Source organism: Hemicordylus capensis, chromosome 5, assembly GCF_027244095.1.
Source record: "Hemicordylus capensis ecotype Gifberg chromosome 5, rHemCap1.1.pri, whole genome shotgun sequence".
Lineage (NCBI taxonomy): Eukaryota > Metazoa > Chordata > Lepidosauria > Squamata > Cordylidae > Hemicordylus > Hemicordylus capensis.
The window spans coordinates 108,313,000-108,327,597 of NC_069661.1; positions in this window are offsets into that span (position 1 = coordinate 108,313,000).

Consider the following 14,598-nt stretch of genomic DNA (forward strand, 5'->3'; position numbering starts at 1 on the left):
GGGTTATTCATTTTGTGGAAGATTAAAACTGGTGGAGGCTGCAAACCCTATAGAGAAAAGTCTAAACATCTGTGATGCTCTAAATAAACAAGACTGCTGCAAAGTTACAAAAAAGTGAAGTTCAACAAGGAAAATGTTGAGCACTGTACCAGGAATAACAAGGTTGAGAGAAATTCAGCCTTTATCCAGTTCAAGTCCATAACAATGATGGGTTTGTTACAGTCTCTCCATAATAACTAACATAATGCAGGTCGCATTGTGCTATAATCCAGGTCCCATAATCCGGGTCCCATAATCCATAACCAAAGAGAAGAAGCCAGTAAAGTATATCACACCAGGATGTCAGCATAGCAGATACATATTTGAACTTTCTAGTCCTCATGACTGAATCAAAATAGCATAACATTCAGCAGATTCACAAGAAAAATATTCAGAAAACAGGACACAAATTTTAAAAGTAATTATTTTTTAAAAATCCCACCATGCTAGTGCTTTCTGAGAACTTGGCTGGCTAGAAGGACAAGCATTATCGAGAGGCAATGATGAATTTCCTGTGATAATTAATGCATTGGGCAGGTGGTGGCGGTCATTTTATGTACAAAATGAGCTGCTGATCAGTGAGAGATGCAGCAGCTTCTATGACTGGTTGTAACCAGTTGGTGAAATGACAAATATCCAAACAAAAACAATCAGCACCCTCATTCCCAGCTCTGCCAGCATCCAAACAGCTCTTGGGGATCACACAACAGGTCTATGCCAGCCCAGTGGATTTTTCTGAGATTCTTCTTTTTAAACAGCTTATGCCCAGGCCATATCATGGCTGACTTCTCCCAGTTACAAAAGCAGTTTGCCATGCAGCATGAGGAAGGCTGTAGTTTGATGAAAACAAGTGTAAAGTCCCTTTGGGCTCATGCAGCTAATTTCATGGTTCTTTGGATCTTGGCCAACATCTCCAACCTGCAGTAATTACAACCGCCACTGATTTTCTCCTAAAGGAAACTTGGGACATTCCTTTTCAGGCAAAACAGTTGAGGAATTTTGAAGAAAGCTTAAAGAGTTTCAACAAGACTAGGGTTTTTTATGCATCCCTAGCCATAATAAAGCAGAATTGGGGTGAGGGGGAGGGCACGGGAAGGGGAAAGAGTCCTTTGACGCTGGCCAGTGGATAATCGAGAACATTGAAGGGGATGGAGAACAGGGGTGAGTAGCCATGAAGCTCCTGTTACACAATGTTGTTTTTGTTGTCAGGGCAACTTTCTCAAGGTGCAGGGCTTGTTAAGCCATTTTGTTGATCTCTGTGAAAATTAATTTCTCTCTCTGTTGTTTCCTGTTGTAGGGAGGAGGATTGTGCTAAGCATTTTGCCAGCTGCAGCACTTTTTTCCTGTTGCATACACATTCTGTACACTGAGCAAAGGGAAGGGTCTTTCACACTATTCACTGGTACATAATGGATAATAATAATCAGGGGATCAACATGAGAGCATATTCTCCCAATACTCCAGACAGATTATTCCAAGGATCTGAGGTGGGAGACTAACCACACAGACCCCTTGATGATTTTGCTGAGATCCTGGAATTGTGCCACTCTAGGGTGCTGCCAGTACTTCTGGTTGGGTTGGGTCAGATCAGCTGTACTTAGATAAGCACAGTGCTTAGGCCCTGGGTATTTAAGAGAACAGCTTCTTCATTATGACCCCCACCTCCCATTGAGGTCATCTGGAGAGGTCTGTCTCTAGTTGCCACCAGCTTGACTGGCGGCCACACAGGGATGGGCCTTCTTGGTTGCTGCCCTGAAACTGTGGAAACTGTGGGATACTTAAATACAGTCCTCCCCATCTCTGACAATTTTTAAAAAGCACTGGAAAACCCACCTCTTCAGCTGAGCTTTTTCAGCTTTTTAAATGTCTAAGTTTTAATCTGTTTTTAATTTTTAGATTGCCTACGTTGTTTTAAGATTTTTGTGTATGTTTTAACTTGTTTTGTGTTGTTGTTAACTGCCGAGAGATGAAAGTTTGGGGCAGTGTACAAATTTGACAAATAAATAAATAAATAAATAAATAAATAAATAAATAAATAAATAAATAACTGACTGCAGTGGTGGCTTGGGATACAAATAAAACACTGTAAATAGACTTTTCATATCACCTTAAACGTAACACTTTTCGACTGTCAGTTCTAAACATTCTTCTGCAAGCCATCAAGTGATAAGTAATAAAAGAATGGACATCCATTGTCCAATGTGTGAACTGGCCAATAAAAATATATTTGTTTTTGTTTTTCTTATAGTTAATTAAATTTTAATGGCATGAATAATACATTTGACTGTGGTTGACAAGCCAAAGAAAATAAGTATAGCTATTGTTCCCAGCAGTTAATCCACCTTATATATAGCCGAACACCCAGGTCTTAATTCCTAGCTCTAATAATCAACAATTGCAGAAGGCAGTGATCTTGTCTACAATAGTATGAAGTTGCCAAGTCTTGTTTATGTCAGAATTAATAATGCATTAATCCTTCCATAATGTAATGACACAAATGCCTATTTGAACTAATTCATAGGTGATCTGCATAATCAGGAAAATCATGGAGTGCACCATTTACTACACTGTTGTACCTTGAACATTTCCCATATACAAAACTAGCACATATAAAAGTATCAGGAGGGTTTCAATTGTGTAAACAAGGATGGGCTGATAGGAGTACCTATCCTAGGGATAGCCTGGACAGGAATGCAGAACAGGTATCAAAGACCATGAAATACATTGTGTTTTGCAAAACAGTGTTAGATGTCACATTTTCTTTTCAGTATCAAAATTTATTTATATAAAATATTTCTATACCACCCAAAACTTGCGTTTCTCAGCGGTTTACAATTAAAATAATTTAAAACATGTTAAATCAATTAACAATTAAAATCATTTAAAATATTAAAAACATTTAAAACCTAGTATTAAAATTATTTAAAACTATAAATCTAATTAAAAGCCTGCATGAATAAATGTGTCTTCAGTACCTTTTTAAAAGTTGCCAGAGATGGTGAGGCTCTTATTGCAACAGGGAGTGCATTCCAAAGTCCAGGGGCTGCAACAGAGAAGCCCCTTCTTGAGTAGCTGCCAGATGAGTTGGCGGCAGCCGCAGGTGAACCTCTCCAGATGATCTTAGCAGGCAGTGAGGCTCATGGTGAAGAAGATATTATCTTAAATAGCCAGGGCCTAAGTTGTTTGGGGCTTTATAGGTAATGATCAGCACCTTGTATTTTGCCCAGAAACATAACGGCAGCCAGTGTAGTTCCTTCAACACAGGAGTAATATGGTCTCTCCTAGATGACCCAGAGACCAACCTGGCTGCCGCATTCTGAAAGAACTGCAGTTTCTGGACTATGTACAAAGACAGCCCCACACAGAGCGCATTGCAGTAATCCAGCCTAGAGGTTACCAGCAGATGTACCACTGTTTTGAGGTCATTCATCTCAAGAAACGGACACAGCTGGCATATCAGCCGAAGCTGATAAAAAGCACCTTTGGCCACTGCCTCAACCTGGGACACCAGGGAGAGGTTCGGATCCAGAAGCACCCCCCAACTGCACACCTGTTCCCTCTGGGGGAGCGTGACCCCATCCAGAACTGGCAGATCAAAATCATCTCCCAAGTTTTTAACCCCGCACAATAACTACCTCCGTCTTATCCAGATTCAGCCTCCGTTTATTGTCCTTCATCCAGCCCATTACTGCCTCCAGGCAGTTGTTTAGTGAACTTGTGCCTTCTCATGATGATGTTGACATGGAGAAATAGATTTGGGTGTCATCAGCATATTGATAACACCCTGCACCAAATCTGTTGATGATCTCTCCCAGCAATTTCATGTAGATGTTTAACAACATCGGAGCCAATATGGAGCCCTGAGGGACACCATACGAAAGTTCAGATTTTGATGGAGAACACTCTCCAAGAGCCACCATCTGGAATCTGCCTGTGAAGTAGGAGTGTAACCACTGCAAAGCAGTACCTCCCACCCCCAATCCCCTCAGACATTCCAGAAGGATACAATGGTCAATAGGATCGAAAGCCATCAAGAGATCCAAAAGGGCCAATAGAGTCAAACTCCCTCTGTCAGTCCCCAACTGGAGATCATCCGTCAGGCTGACCAAGGCAGTCCCACGCCACAGCCCACCTGAAAGTTGGTTTGAAATGGGTCTAGATTATCAGTTTCCTCTAAGACTGCCTGGATCTGGGAGGCCACCACCTTCACAATCACCTTGCCCAATCATGGAAGGTTGGGGAGAGGCCTGTAATTATTTAACTCTGAGGGATCCAAGTCAGGCTTCTTCAGAAGTGGGCTAATGGTTGCCTCCTTAAGACAAGGAGACATCCTGCCCTCCCTCAGAGAAGCATTTATTATCTCTACCAGGCCCTCTACCCCAGCCTCCCTGCCAGATAGTATAAGCCATATCAGACAAGGATCAAGAGGGCAGGTGGTAGGCTCCACCATTCCAAGCAACTTGTCCACATCCTCAGGAGTCACAAACTGAAACTGATCCAGGGTCATCACTGGAGCTGCTGGACACCTTGGCATCAGATTCCATAACAATTGTGGAGTTTGAATCCAAGTCAGCCCGAATATGAAAGATTTCGTCCTCAAAGAACTCATTAAAACATCACAGTGAGTAATTGTTGGTTCTAAGTACTGATTCAAGGGGGAAGGGGCTCACATTAACCCCTTCACAACCCTGAACAACTCTGCCGGATGTGAACTTCCAGAGGCAAGTTCACAGCCGGTGGCAATACGGGAGGCAATACAGGAGGAAAAGAATCGCTTCTTTGTCGCACATATTGCCTGAGCATAGATCTTCAAATGCTTTCTATTTAATAATAGGTTGGATTCGAGTTGAGTTTTCCTCCACTTGAGCTCTAGTCATCTACCTCGCTGCTTCAGCCCCCGTAGTTCTTCCCTATAACAAGGGTCCAGTTCTGAAGTGGGTCAGGGAGGACACTTAGGAGTGATCATGTCCACTGCCCTGGTTTCCAATTCTCCACCAGAGTGTCGACAGGGTCACCAGCAGAGTCAACACTAAATCCCTCCAAGGCTTCTCAGAATCCTAATGTATCCAGTCACCTTCTCAGGAGGACGATCCTAATGAGCCCTCCGCCCTTGCAGAAGTAGGACGTGGTCGTGAGTCCAAACTTAACCAGATGGTGGTCCATCCATGACAATGGTGAAATCACAGGAGTCCCCACCCATGGAACTCCACCCTGTTCAGAGTGAAAGACAAGATCAAGTGTATGACCAGCAATATACATAGGTCCCAAGACCACCTGGGATAAGGCCATAGTCCTGGCCGCCATAAACTCTTGAGCCACCCTGGACAAATTGGTTCCAAAGTGCACATTGAAGTCCCACAGCACCACAAGCCTGGGAGACTCCAACGCCAAGCCCAAGATCAAGTCCATCAGCTCAGTTAGGGATGCCATTGGGCAGCGGGGCGATCGGTACACCAATAGAAGTCCCAGTCTATTGGTCACCTGCCCAGTTCTGGGCCTTTATAGGACTGCTGCCTGTGGGCGGGGAGGTGGAGTGGCTGTGGTCTATAAGAACAATATCTTCCTGACCAGGATCGCTGTCGAAACGTCTGACCTAACTTCGGTCAGACATTTCGACAGCAATCCTGGTCAGGAAGATATTGTTCTTATAGACCACAGCCACTCCACCTCCCCGCCCACAGGCAGCAGTCCTATAAAGGCCCAGAACTGGGCAGGTGACCCCAGGAACTGCTGAGTCACTCAGGAGCTGGTCCCAGTCCTGCACACACTCCCCACAGATGTTACACAGAGGCAGCAGGCTGCAGCCCCACAGGGGAAGCAGGAGCAGGCAGACAACAGCAGAAGGAACCAACAGCACCCACTTGTCCTCTCACCTCAGGCAGCACTGAAGGAGGAAGCAGCTGGATGCTTCCTCACCTCTGCTGGGCTTCTAGCAAATTAAAAAACATGTTTTCAAGAATGATGATAAAATGCCAGGAGGAAGCTCCCAAGATGGCGGATGTTTAACAGCTTGCTCCGTGAGCTCTAAGGATCTTTTATCTTTTTTAGCTTTAAACGTGGCTAAAAAACTATTAATTATGCCTAAGAAGTGCTCGAGAGTGTCGCCTTCGGACACCCGTCTTGATAAACAGAAGCAGCTGAAGTTAGATCAGTTTTTTTTGTTCGGAACCGGCACCTGCATCTGAAATAGCAGAAACAGTGAGTGTGTTATCGGCTTTTCCTACTGAAAACAGCTTCCAGCCGTTAGAAACAAATTCTTTACTGATTGCTTCTCGATCTTCAACTGGTGCAGGCTTAGATACAGCTTTGCCTCCCCCGAACTTCAAGTTAAGAAATGCCTGCCAAGTCAAGAGAAAAGGAAAACAAAAAGCGGTGACTTCCAAACCTTTTCTGGCAGCTTTAGATCCAACATTTACAACACCTTCGGCTGCTAACACTTTACTAAAGGGAGGAGTGTGTGATACAGCTGTCTCTTCCTCTTCAGAGGACAAAGCTAATGTGGGGAAAGTTTGTGCTCTAACTGGCAAAACACTCACTCTTATTTTGGATAGGCTCAGTCTTATTGAAACAAAGATTGATGAACTTAAAACCATTTTTCTTCCCCTTGCAGTTAAAGGTCTTGAAAGAGACAGTGACCTTGGGTTGACTGCTAATTGGGAATTAAACAAACCCCTAAAGTCAATTTCCTCATCTCAAACTTTGGTTAGAGCTTTGACTTTACAGAGAAATAAGATTCTTCTACAAATACCTAAATACACTTGTCTTCGATGGAACAGTAAGAAACAAATAGCCGACTCCCTTGCACATCTTCTTAATATTTCAGCTGTTTGGGGTGAGAGTTACTGAGTTTTTCTACCTTCCTTCTATTCGGAACTTTAGGAGAATATTGATCTCATTTGCATCCCAGTTTTGTGTGAGGGAACTTTGCAAGCAAAGAGAGAAGCTTAACATCTGGGGTTTTGGACTACAAAGGGTTTTTCTAGACAACGTTTGTACTCCTCTTCTTCCTATGAATCCCCAGTTGGCTTTTAAGAGAGATAGGGCTGTTGGGAGGATTCAATCACAGTCTGAAAGACCAGCATCACCTCAGCCAACCTGCCCAACTCAACCAAGTTTTAAATTTTCTCCCTCCTGTGGGAAGCTGGACAAAAAATGGGATGAGCTCAGACAATTCCTAAGAGAGGCTAATGATGAATTATCTAAAATCTTTCCAGGCTCCTATTCTCCTTCTCGTAGAAGTGTTATGGAGGCAGATCAACAACAATCAACTGTTCCAAATTTGATACATCTTGACTCTTCCCCTGTTATGCAGCCTTGTGGGGAAGAGACTCCATGAAAGTCTGGGAGGCGGTTGTCTGTCTGCTCCAGTGACCTCTTTACGGGCTCTTCCACTGATGAGGAGAATCCTGAGCACAAACATGAACTCTCCTCCTGGATGGTTTTTACGGAAGAAACCACAGCTCCGGGCGCTTCACCACATGGGCGACAGCAGGTCTTTTCCATCTCCAGTGAAAATGCTCAACAGACTTTGGGTTTTAAATTACCGTTCGCTAGTGATCCCCACTTTGATGCACTAAATGAGTTGTTTGTTTCCAACGTTTCTAGTTCACCTGCTGATCTGATATCTGACCAGAGTGTTCCATCTACTAACTTAACAGAGTTAAGGACAGAGTTCCAACTGCCTGCTCAGCAGCCAGATAAGAACATTATGGAGGTGCCAGTGTCATTGCCCCTCTCACCAAAAATGCAAGAGTCTGCTAAATGATGGGATACTGACCAGCATAATGCCCAATTTAGATTCTTAACGTGGAATGTTAGAGGTTGGGGTAGCAAGGTGATGAGTTTTGATAAATTCAGATTGATTGATGTGGCCTTAATTCAGGAAACCTGGTTAACCTCAGATATAGTACTTAATGGTTTTGTAACTCACTCTTTGCCGGCAATTAAGGAGTCTTCCAGAGGTCGGAAAAAGGGGGGGCTTGCAGTTTTGATCGCGAGTTCACTTCAGGCTAGTTCTGTGATTATTTCTACTCTGGGTCAACTAGCTTTGTTGGTCCGGATTTCCTTTGGGAAAGACATTCTTATTGTAGTCTGTGTTTACTTCCCACCACTATCTAGAGTGTGTCAAGTTAAGGACCGATGGGCTAAGTTTCAGGCTTATATTGATGATCTTTTATTGACCTTCCCTACTGCATATTCCTTGATTGGGGGAGACTTCAATACCAGAATGGGCCCAGACAATGCTACATTATATGATTCCCACCACACTTGCCCTCCCTCTTTTGAATCTCCTGAATCCTCTTTATTTCTGCACCATCGGGTATTTAAAGATCAGAGATCTAACTACGCAGGTTTTTGTTTGGCCCAGATGATGAACGCGTTAAATCTTTTTGTTCTTAATGGGGCAATCTTAGGAGACCGCCCAGCAGAGTTCACTTTCTGGGCCAATACTGGAACAAGTACTATTGACTATATGATAGTATCTAGCAATCTGCTTAGTTGGATAGCCCGAGTCGAGGTTATCCCTTGTGTGGACAGTGATCACTTTCCTATTTGTATATTTTTTAGATCATTTGGCAACCTTTCACGTCCAATTGAATGGTATCATAATGACATATGACAATCAGCACAAGGCTGCTGTGTTAAATGGTCCCAAGCTCAGGGGGACAAGTTGACAACACTGTTGGACTCTGAACATTATAGACAAATAGCCACTGCTGTTGTTTCTGAGCTGGATCCTGAGAGGCTTCTAACCTACTATGAGGACCTGGTTGCAAATTTGCGTAAATATTTTACTGTTAAGCCTTGTAGAAGGCCGCTGCAGATTAGGCCTTGGTCTAAGCCATGGTTTGATTCTGAGTGTATTAGGGCTAACAGAAGTTTAACTGCTCAGTTCAGGGCCTATAAAGAATCCTGTACTCCGTCTTCGTTACAAGCCCTTTTAGAGGCAAAAAAGAATTATAAGCAGCTTTTAGCTAGAAAAAAAAAATGAGGAAGCTAAGTCAACGTGGAGACGGCTTATAGAGGCAGTTAGAGGAAGGCATTTTACATTATTCTGGCGTACTATGGCTGGTCTCTTGTTAGAAAGGCCATTTTATCCTGAGTGCTGCATTTCACTTGAGACATGGGAAAGCCATTTTCAGTCTCTATATAGCGATACTGTTCCTTCTGTTTCTACAGAGATTAACTGGGATGAATTACCCCCCTGGCCACCAGTCTCGGAGGCTGAGATTAAAGATTTGATTGCCCAACTTAGGCCTGGCAAGGCCGCTGGAATTGATTGTATTCCTCCAGAGTTGATTAAAAATAATATTGATTGGTGGACACCTGTTTTAGCCACTCTATTTACAGTGATAGATAGGACAGGGCATATCCCTCAGGATTGGGGGCTGGCAGTTATCGTGCCTATTTTTAAAAAAGGTCAGAGAGGTGACCCATCCAATTATAGGCCCATTAGTCTCCATAGTGTTATTAGTAAGCTCTACACAAGACATCTCTACTGGAAGCTAAGGGACTGGATGGACAGGGAATCAATCTTGGCGGAGGAACAGGCTGGGTTCAGGGCAGGTAGATCTACCATGGATAATTGTCTAATTTTGCAACACCTCTGTGAGAAGTATCCCAATTCGCTTTTTGCTGCTTTCATAGATCTAAGATTTGCCTTTGATTCCATCTCTCGATCTAGATTGTGGGAGAAATTGAGAGCTTCTTCGATAGATCGCCGCCTCTTGGCTTTGATCTCTGCTGTATACAAGAACTCAGCCTTGAACGTGCACGGCTCTCCCTGGGGCCATTTGTCCTCTGCAATCCCCACTCAGAAAGGGGTACGCCAGGGTTGTATACTGGCTCCACTTCTTTTTAATTTTTATATTAATGATTTGGTTACTCATTTGGCAGATCTGAATTTTCACCCACCAAAGTTAGCAGAGAAGCACATTAACTCATTGTTGTATGCTGATGATACTCTTATCCTGGCAAGAACACCTGTGGGTCTCAGACGTGCCCTGGGGGTATTGGCCTCCTATTGTAAAGGAAATCGTCTTGAAATTAATTATGCTGAAACAAAGATCATGGCCCTTGGTAAAAAACCCTAACATCACAATTGGAAAATTGATGACCACCCTATTCAGCAAGTTTCTACCTTCAATTATTTGGGGGTCCTCTTCCATGCCTCGGGCTCTAGGAAGCCACATGCTACCTATGTGTGCTAGAATGCTCAAAGGAGTGCATCCGCTATTCTCGGGTTTTTTTGGAGTAAGGGTGGGCGTTTTATACCCTCTGCTATCAAACTTTTTCGTGCCAAATCTCTTGCTCAGGTTACATATGGTGCACAGCTATGGCCTTTATCTAGTTTTCAGCAGGTGGAAAGAATTCAATCTAAATTTCTTAGAGCTGTACTTTCGACCCCCCCCCATTGTGTCTCTAGTGCCAGATTGAGACTGGAGACGGGTCTAGTGAAGGTGGAGGCTAGATATTGGATACTTATGATTTTTTACTGGATTAAAATCCATCACTCCCATGGTAGTTTAGTATTTCTCACATTACAAGATTCATTTCATGCCTCCTGGGAATGCAGAATATTTACTAAACTGGCAACATTGGGGTTGCTTCCGCTTCCCTGCTCAAAATGGAAGTATCACAAGCCCGTGCCTTGGTGAAACAGAAAATATTAGACACGGAGCGTCAGGAAGATTTATCTAAGTCTCCAGGTTTCTACTGTAACGATACCACAAGGTACCTTGTTGCTCCTTTATCTTATCTGCAACAATTAGACATCCCCAGATATACAGGTGAAACTCGGAAAATTAGAATATCGTGCAAAAGTCCATTAATTTCAGTAATGCAAATTAAAAGGTGAAACTGATATATGAGACAGACGCATTACATGCAAAGCGAGATAAGTCAAGCCTTAATTTGTTATAATTGTGATGATCATGGCGTACAGCTCATGAAAACCACAAATCCACAATCTCAGAAAATTAGAATATTACATGGAACCAAGAAGACAAGGATTGAAGAACAGAACAATATCGGACCTCTGAAAAGTATACAGTGTACTGTGCTTGACTGGCCAGCAAACTCGCCTGACCTGACCCCATAGAGAATCTATGGGGCATTGCCAAGAGAAGGATGAGAGACATGAGAACAAACAATGCAGAATTGCTGAAGGCCGCTAATGAAGCATCCTGGTCTTCCATAATACCTCATCAGTGCCACAGGCTGATAGCATCCATGCCACGCTGCATTGAGGCAGTAATTGCTGCAAAAGGGGCCCAAACCAAGTACTGAATACATATGCATGCTTATACTTTTCAGAGGTCCGATATTGTTCTATTCTTCAATCCTTGTCTTCTTGGTTCCATGTAATATTCTAATTTTCTGAGATTGTGGATTTGGGGTTTTCATGAGCTGTATGCCATGATCATCACAATTATAACAAATTAAGGCTTGACTTATCTCACTTTGCATGTAATGCATCTGTCTCATATATCAGTTTCACCTTTTAATTTGCATTACTGAAATTAATGGACTTTTGCACGATATTCTAATTTTCCGAGTTTCACCTGTAGGTTGGCTTTTACACAGGCCAGATGTAGATGCCTTCCCTCTGCTGTCCTTGAAGGTCGCTACAGTGGGACTCCTTATGCAGAGCGTCTATGCCCCTGTGGTGATGGGGAAGTTGAAACAATCGAACATGTTTTGCTTTATTACTCCTTTTATAGGGACTTACATTTAGAACTAATATCTCCACTGTTGGCTCGTTTCCCAGGAAATTCGCCTAGCCAACAAGTGGCTTTCCTGCTTGAGGACAGCATACCTGCCATTACTCGGAAAGTGGCAGGCTTTTGTGCAGCAGCTTGAAGAGTGCGCCCGTTTTTAATTAACAGTCCTAGTGCTGCTCTATAACCTTTCAGTTATAATATTGTTGATGGGTTAGACTGTTGACTTGTTTTTTTTCTTTTTTTCAAATTATTTATATTTTAATTGTATTGTTCCCCCCCCCCTTTGTTGTGCTGGTCATAGACCGTAATAAACTTTGAATGAATGGATAAAATGCCAGATCAGATGCTTGGAGCCATGCAGCCCAATCCGATGATTATCTCCTCAGAAGTAAGGTGGCCGACTGAGTTTACTAGGACTTACAGGTAAATATGCATGGCATGGCCGTTTGAGTTATGCAGCAGGAAGAAACCACTGAAAACTGTTAGTGGGGAAAAGAAAATCAACGAATCCCAGTGCTAATTCCAGTTTGTGCTACCTGTCATGTTTCGGGTTGGGTTTTTGTTTGTTTGTTTTAATGTGAATTGCATTTTTATATTCATTATATATTTATATTCATATATAATATATATATTATATTTAATATTTTATATTCAGACATGTAAACACCCACCCACCCCCTTTCTGAAGTAGTACAGTCCAATAAGAGGCTGCAGCATGAGAGTTTCAAGGCTGCATAACTTGGTACTCAGTGAGACTGTTTACACAAGCAGCCCTACCCAGTCTTGTGTGAAGTAACTGAATCAAAGCCAGTCCTGGAGGTTTTACAGACAGGGCTTTCCCCCCGAACCCACTCCTGATTGGAGTGTGCCAGTCCACATATTCGCAGGATTTAACCTGACCTCCTTGTGGGATATCAGGGACGGGAATAGACAGGGCTTTGTTTTTCTCCAAAGGGAGGCTGAAAATTCTAGCTTAGGCCGAGTTATGTCCGGGGTAAAAAAAATCCTCTATTTCCATCAGTTTTGGGAGGGAAAACTCTGGGGCTCCTGCATTCTCCGAAGGTGTTGATCGAAGTGTTTATGGCTATGTGAAGGAGGTGCTGATGGCTATGCAAATGGTCCATCTAATCCCTCAAATTAAAATGCCTCAAATCTGCTGTGAGGCAGTTTTGCTCTTCAGATACCCTAAAGCATAGAGCCATGTGTGAAAAATGTCCTGGCACTGCCTCCCTGGGTAGCCTGGGATTTTTTACCTGGTCTTCTTCCTGGGTAAAAGAGTGCAAGTGTGCCCTTTTACCCAGGTCCCGGGTAATTTGTCTGCTTGGGCTGCAAGTAGCCTGACCAGACACAAAGTTGGGTGCCTAGAGCACCTGGCTTGAGGGGAAATCCTTCAATGCACTGTGCTCCTCTTGCAGTGCATTTAGGGATATCTGGAGGCCAGGCTGCTTTTTCCAGGCCTCCAGAACTACACGCTGCCCGGAGCAGTGTGGATCATGTGGGTGCGCAGCCCACACATGGATCATAATCATCTGGAAGGAAGGTAAGCTTGATCTTGTCTTCCCCCCATGCCCTCCCAACCCACCAAAAATGGTCATGAGAACACCCCTGGTATATGTGGCATAATGCTCAATTAATAGCTCAAGTACCCGGAGTCTGAGAAAATATTATGTTTGTACTTATCCCTTAGAGGTTTTATACATATGGTATAGTTTATAAAGCACTGAAAGTTTTGAAAGCTTTTCACTTTATTATTTATTTATTTATTTAAAATATAACTCTATCGCCCAAAATTTGCATCTCTGGCTGGTTTACAATTAAAATCATCTAAAACAAAACAATTAATTAAAATCATTGAAAACATTGAAAACTCAATATTAAAAAATATTAGAACTATAAATCTAATTAAAAGCTTGGGTGAATAAATGTGTCTTCAGTGCCAATAGGGAGTGCATTCCAAAGTCCAGGGGGAGCAACGGAGAAGGCCCTTTCCCAGGTAGCTGCCAAATGAGTTGGCGGCAACTGCTGACAAATCTCTCCAGATTATCTTAACAGGTGGTGGGGCTCATGGAGAAGAAGACGTTCTCTTAAATACCCAAAGTATTTGCATCTTTGAGTAAAATGTCTGGCAACTACATGAAAGTTACATTTAAGTTTTGTTTCTTGAGTACATGCCAATAATTTAACAGTGGGCGCCTTCAGATGTACCTTGTAACTACGGGTTCAATGCCTGCCCCACAGTGTCACAAAGTAACAATCTGATGTCTGGGAGCCTGTAAAGGGGGTGGAATTGGCTGTGTGGCTTCCTCTGACCCAGGAAGGGAAAGCCACGCCAGCCAATGCAATTCGAGCAGTAGGAGGAGCTTCCTCCCTTCACTCCCGTTTGGGAGAGCTGCCCAAACCAGATGGCATGTTGCAGCCTTTGGTCCCTCGGTTAGGTAAAGGAACCTTAGTTACAACTGAGGGTTTAATTGGAGGCTGGAGGCTCCAACTGTTTGGAGGTCACGGGGGGGTGAACCTGAGGTGAGTTTGACTCAGGTTTCCTATGTTGTCCGAAGGTGACCATTATCTCATTACTGTTTGTTTTCTCACGATCAGAAGGAGAATGAAGACCAGCAGTTTTGAAAATTACTGCACATACTTTTAAATGGCACTAAGGGCCAAACCAGATGTGAGGTGGGAAATCTGTGATTAAAATATTTCACACTTCTGTTTTTCTCATTAACAGCCCCATGAGCTGCTTTGAAGATTGGAGCAATGATATTCAGCTCTTCTGCCAATGTCCTCCCCTTATGTAAATTTTCTCCCTTCCCCTCCCCAAAGTTGCTGTTGTTGCTGC